Source organism: Bos taurus, chromosome 16 (genome assembly GCF_002263795.3).
Source record: "Bos taurus isolate L1 Dominette 01449 registration number 42190680 breed Hereford chromosome 16, ARS-UCD2.0, whole genome shotgun sequence".
Classification (NCBI taxonomy): Eukaryota; Metazoa; Chordata; class Mammalia; order Artiodactyla; family Bovidae; genus Bos; species Bos taurus.
In genome coordinates, this window is record NC_037343.1 from 23,738,474 (window position 1) to 23,745,241 (window position 6,768).

At 40.9% G+C, this 6,768-nt stretch overlaps 1 non-coding gene across 1 annotated transcript; it reads right to left on the reverse strand.

Annotated features, from left to right (window-relative positions):
* Nucleotides 1–1,954: 1,954 nt before the first annotated feature.
* On the reverse strand, nucleotides 1,955–2,027 carry TRNAG-CCC (transfer RNA glycine (anticodon CCC)). Its single transcript has one exon. It is a non-coding gene; the product is annotated as a tRNA-Gly (tRNA).
* Nucleotides 2,028–6,768: the final 4,741 nt, after the last annotated feature.

Consider the following 6,768-nt stretch of genomic DNA (forward strand, 5'->3'; position numbering starts at 1 on the left):
GATTCAGCTGGTCTTTGTTCTGCCCTGAGGCGTTCATATATCTCTTGTGTGGCTGCTATTGAATGGCATTACTGCTTAGTGTCAATTGTGAAGTCCCTGACTTCCTTCCAAGTAGTACTGAAAAGACCCATTCATGACTGCTTTTAAGGATGCTAGATCCCCTTTACAGAAATTACTTCGTGTTGGTGAATGGAGCTCTTCCGCCCCAGGAAGTTGTAAAACTGCAGGGTGATGCCTCTGGAGTTCTGCTGCCATGGTTTCTGTGAAGTGTGGGAGGTTTGTTATGCTGTGAGGATCAGTAACCACACAGCCATGAGAAAGCACTTTGCAGAAAATGTGTAGGCTTTCCGGATCCCAGCCTAGACAGTGTCTCTGTGTTCAGAAGCTAGGAAGAGACTGACCAAACAATCGCCAAGAGAAGAATGAATGCGAGCTCCCCCCAGGATCTGTTCCTGAGGGTTAGAGCACTGGTAACTCTTGCAAAGAGAGAGATGCTCACGGAGTACCAGAGGCCAGTCCTTGCCAATCTTTAACAGCAGCCAGAGACTGGAGGGGCTGAGAAACAGGGTGGGCAGCAAAGTGTGAAAGAGCGAGCAGTGGACTTAGAGTCAAGAGACTAGTTTCCATCTCAGCTAGGCCTGCTAGTAGGTCACTTGGACTTGAGCAATTCATGTCGCCTTGATCTACAGAATGAGAAGATTGGAGTCTAAAGTGCATCTCAAGGAAGTGTAAGTTTTGGTAAGAAACTGGGAAGGAAAAGATCTGGGCATTCGACTTGCTCAAAAGGAGGGGTCTATGTGGGCACCCCAGTAAGGGGTCTAAGGAAGGCAGAAGTGAATGAGAGGGCACTGAGCATCTGTAAGTAAAAGAAAGAGGATATATATATATATATATATATATATATATATATATATATTTTTATATTTATATTTATATAAAGTTTGTGGCTGCACCTCACAGCCTTAGTTCCCCAACCAGGGATCAAAACCATGCCCCCTACAGTGGAAGCATATAGTCAACCACTGGACCACCAGTGGTTGACTGGTGGTCAAAATTTTAAAAAAATTTTGGTGACACAGCTTGTGGGATCATAGTTCCTTGACCAAGGATTGAACCCACATCCTCAGCAGTGAAAGTGCAGAGTCCTAACCACTGGACCAACAAGGAATTCCCAAGTATATTTTATTTTGCTATGCCATGTGGCATGCAGGATCCCCTACGAGGGATCTTACCCATGCTCCCTGCAGTGGAAGCTCAGAGTCTTAACCACTGGACTGCCAGGGAAGTCCCTGAAAGGGGATATCTTGAAGCACCGAAGGCTTACCTCATAGCTGTGCTGAGGGTTATCCTTAAATTGAACTTCAAATTCTGTGAGCAGAAGCGGAGGCTATATACAACCCATATTTATTCAATAAACATCCACGAAAGATAACATCTATCTTCTTCCACTAAAGATACTCCTGTGAGCACAGAGGGGTGATAAGAACCAGCCCTCCAGAGATTTACCACCTAAGCAGGGAAACAGACAAGCACAAATACCTCTAAAAACAGAGTGTAATGAGTACCATGGGTGACTTTGAGTAGTCATAAAGGGCCATGGGAGAATTAAGGGGGAGATTCATTTTGATCGCTAGGTTGTCTTATGGAAAAGGAGTAGTGGGGAAGAAATATGAAAGGCGATGATCAGATTGGATCCAGATTATAGAGAACTGCAAAGTCCAAATAGAATCTGAGCTTTATTCTGTGTGCAAGGTATAGCCAACTGATACTATTTTGAAGAAGTATGGTATGATGGATAACTGTATGTGTGATGCATGACTGACAGCAGAGAGACACCTCAAGATAACAGAACATTATTCTGTCTTTTAAAGGTTTCAATTTTATTTAAGTAGTTGACTGTGCCAGGTCTTAGTTGTGGCATGAGGGATCAGTAGTTGCAGCATGTGGAATCTAGTTCCCTAACCAGGGATTGAACCTGGGCCCCCTGCATTGGGAGCACAGAGTCTTAGCCACTGGACCAACAGGGAAGTCCCAGCATAACATTATTCTATAATAAGTGAGAAGTAATGGCAATGGAAAGGTGGTGCTGCTCTGGAGCTGGATTTTTGGTATGTGATTAGATATGGATGGCGAGGAGGGAAGATGAGACCCAAGAAGGCAATGGCAATGTCATGTTAGCAACCAAAAGAAGGCAAGAAGAGGAATGCATTTGAGTGTTAACACGAATAGGGTGAATTTAGTCTTGGATTCCTTAAATTCGAAGTGTCTGCAGAAGATCTAGGTTAAAAAAAACCACACATGTTTTTTATCAACAGAAGTTAGAAATGTGGGATTGGAGCAGTCATTCACACAACATTATATTGAAGGGTGGGAGTTAAAGTGTCACTGGACTTCACATGGGATATGAGAAGGATTGGGTCCTGGAAAGAAAATGAGAGCATTGCTTTTTTAGGAGTGCCTGGAGGAAGAAGCTCTCGAAAAGGAGACTGAAAAGAAGCAGTCAAAGAAATAAACCAGGCATAATAGAACCATGTCAGAGAGGCCAAGGGAGGGAAAAGAAAATTTCATGAACAGTTGAATCTACTGTGTTGAATTCAATGAAGAATTTAAGAGCAGTGAATGCTGAGACAAAGTGATGGCATTTAGTAGGTAGGAAGTCACAAGTAATCAGCTTATGGATCAACCAAACTCTATCCTTGGAAGAAAATTTATAACCTCTCTTCAGAAGTAGGTTATTTTTCCAGGAGCCACAGAGACTGGTTATGGCAGTCTTTAACTCTGGGTAAAGGGAAAATTGGAGGAGGAAATGGAAACCCTCTCCAGTATGCTTGCCTGGAGAATCCCATGGACAGGGGAGCTTGGCAGGGGGTTGCAAAGAGTCAAACACGACTTAGCAACAACGCAAAGGAAAAATGTTTTATTGAGGGTAAGAGAAGTGTTTTTGTTTTTTGCTGACATTTATCAGTTATGAAAAAAAAACTTTAGGTTTTTTGAATATAAAATATATGTGTTTTCAATATTTTCCAATTTTTATATAAGGGCAAAATCTACTTAAATAGCATAAGAAAGGAAGATTAAAAATAGCTTAAAAATTTGAATGCTATAGTGCTTTTAAGTCTCCATAGTTTGAGTGTATGTGTTATTGATAACTTTTTTGAGATATAATTGATATATAATTTTATATTAGTTACAGGTGTAAAACATAATGATTCTATATTTATATATTGTGAAATGATCATCTCAATAAGTAGTTAACCTGCATCACCATACACAATTACAAATTTTTTTCTTGCACTGGGAACTTCTAAACTCTACTTTCAGCAACTTAGAAATATCGTTACACTGTTATTATGGTGTTATTAAATCACCATGCTGCACATTACATCCCCTTGATGTACATTACATCAATACTGTACAATACATCCCCTTGATTTATTTATTTTATGAATGGAGTTTTATCTTTTGACTCCCTTCATGCATTTTGCCCATCCCCCACTCCTGCCTCTGGCAACCACCACTCTGTTCTCTAAAAGCTCATTTTTGGTTTTGTTTATTTATTGTTTAATTCTACATGTAAGTTTCCTTCTTCTTGACCTTACTGCATTTAAGACATGTTAGGTAAGGAGGTCACAATATTTAAAACAGTGAGAAGACATGTGGAAGAGATTACTAGCCTGTTATCCATACCCCGTTTTTCTTAACAAGAGAACCGCTATATTACTGGGCAAGCTATGTGTTCAGATTTAAAAACAAATCACATTCCTCAGTCTCTCTGGGGCGCAGATGGTAAAGAATCTGCCTGTAATGCAGGAGACCTGGTTCGATCTCTGAGTCGAGAAGATCCCCTGGAGAAGGGAATGGCAACCCACTCCAGTATTCTTGCCTAGGAAATCCCTTGGACAGAAGAGCCTAATGGGCTACAGTCTATGGGATCCCACAGAGTTGGACAGGACTGAGTGACTAACACTTTTACTTTCACTGACTGGGTGGATCCAAATGACTAAGTGCTGGCCAATGAGATGGAGCATGAATTGTTGGAATTGTTGGGAGGGATTTCCAGAAAGTTTCCTTAAAGAGGAACAGGCAGCTAAGGACAACTCTGTGGTCTTTCTTTCCCCTTTTCTGTTTCTTTCATGGAGTTTGACGTTATGGCTGTAGCTGCAGCATCCATTTTAGACCATGAGGTGACTTAAACTATGGCAGAGCATGGAGGTAAGGCTCCAGGCTTCTTTGTTGCCCAGAGCTGCCGTCTAAGCTTGGACTACCACATGGAGACTTCTTTTACAGAAGAAAATAAATCCTTCCATGTTTTAGTTACTGTTATTTTAGGTTTTCTGTTACTGTAGCTGCACCTAATCCCAACACAGTATGACCTAAGTAACAAAAAGGAACTTTTTCAAGGAGGAAGCTTGGTCTCTTCCATCTGTGTTGTTGAAATAAAAGCATTTTTATTTCTCTGACATTTTTCCTTAGCACCGTTCAGAAGAGATTAAACCAGTTAACAGGACATGTTTAATGATTTAAATATGTTGGTTTCATTTGGACATAAAAATATGCTCCAAATGACTGAATATTTCTTGTTATTTTTGGCACAACTGATCCTTAAAAGGTTCTGTGAAATAAAGGAATATTCCCAGTGTTGTTGAGTACCTGAGTGGTAAGTTTCAACCATCAATTTTCATAATGGAAAATCAAGGGCAGGTTAGGAGGAGGGGGAACTGTTGGAAGGAGTTGTATTTAAATCTGAGACCCTAAATCCCAAAAGCCATTGCCTTGGGGTTTGTGAGCTAAGATAACTGAGGCTGACATCTTTCTTTTTTTTTTTTTCTGACGGCACCATGCAGCTTGCAAGATCTTAGTTCCCCTAGAGGGATTGAACCCATGCTCCTTGCAGTGGACTTATGGAGTCTTAACCACTGAACTGCCAGGAAATTCCCTGACATCTTTCTTGACTTTGCTGCAGCGTTCTTACTCCGGACCACACTTTCCTTAAAGCTTTCCCAAACATTAGCTTCAGTGAAGCTGCATCCTCCTGGCCCCTTTCTTCCCCTTTAATCATTTTATGTCTGGATATTTTATTAGCTTCTTGCTGTCTTTCTCTCCTCCTCTAGTCCTTTCTCCAAAGTCACCCTCATTCTAGACTCCTTTCTTTTTGTTAATGGTATAATTCTTCTGTTGATGGGTTACTTAATAACAGAAAGACTAAAAATATGATTTATCTCCCATGTTAAAGACTCCATTGGTTTAACTTCAAAGGCCTCCCAGATTGATCCCCTCCTTACAGTCCCCATTGCCATCTCCTTAATCTAGATCTACATAACCACTTTCCTGAGTTCTTTTTATAGCCCCCAGTTCTTCTTGCTTCTGGTTCTGATGTCTTCACACTTTAATCATCCTGCACATTGCTGTCAGACTTGTCCTCCTGAGGCATAGGTCTAATCATGAAAAAGTGGAAGTTAAGTGAAAGTGTTAGTCGCTCCGTTGTGTCCAACTCTTTGCAATCTCATGAACTATAGCCAGCCAGGCTCCTCTGTCCATGGAAATCTCCAGGCAAGTGTGATGGAGTAGGTAGCCATTCTCTTCTTCAGGGGATCTTCCCAACCCAGGGATCAAACATGGTCTCCTGCATGGCAGGCAGGTTCTTTGCTGTCTGAGCCATCAGAGAAGCCCCATGTCTAATCATGTTAGAAATCTTCCAGTAACACTTTAATATATTCTTTTAATTTATTCATTTATTTTCTGGGTGCCCGTTAGGTCCTAGGAATAGCTAGAGACCCTATGAACATAAATATAAGTAAGACCCTCTACTGGTAGAGTTGGTAGGCTACTAAGACAAAAACAGGGAAAAATATTACAAGGGCACAGAGCAGGGGAAAATACCACAGCCTTGGGATTCAGAAAAGGCTTTTTGGAGGTAATGTTTAAGCTTTGTCTTTAGCTGGTTAATGATGGTAGAAGGGAGATAGGAGAAAGTAGCCCAGGCAAACGCAATAACATCACAAAAGGCTTTGGCGTAGTGATGATTTGTGTGTGTGGACAAACAAGCAGCTGTTTCTGGTATGTGAATTGTGACATCATGGTCAGTAGTGAGTCTAGAGCAGTAGCCTGAATAATTTTAAACTTACTCAAATTTTAATTTCTCCAGAAATTAAGGACTAATCAATATTTCTTCATTTGCCTAAAAGTGAGAAAAGCCTCCTTTTGGTCTTTACTGATACCACTTTTCACATCTTGCTTGCACTCTAAGGGCTGTGGAGGGAAGGTTTTATAGGTTGGGAGTCATACATGTTCATCTGGTCCAGCTCCATGACATTCTTAATGATTTCCACCAGAGTCTAGATTCATGTTGAATGTTGGCTTTCTATTCATCATTGGTAAAACTTTCATGGGTTATAAGATTCCAGAACTGTGGAACTTTCCCTTATGTGTTCAATGAAGAATTCCCTTCTCTCAAGCCTTTTAATTTGTGCTCTTTACATTGAATGGCATAGGCAATCAACTGTTTCACTCTTCTTGATGCAGTTTCTTTCCTGTAGATGTAGTCAGTGTTAATAGTCTTGCCAGAAGTCATTGGTTTGATTTATATTTGATACTATTGAATCTTTTTTTTTTCCCTAGGCTTCCCCGGTGGCTCAGATGTTTAGGAATCTGCTTGCAATGCAGGAGACCTGGGTTCAATCCTTGGATTGGAAAGATCCCCTGGAGAAGGAAATGGCAACCCACTCGAGTGTTCTTGCCTAGAGAATTCCATGGACAGAGGAGCCTGGC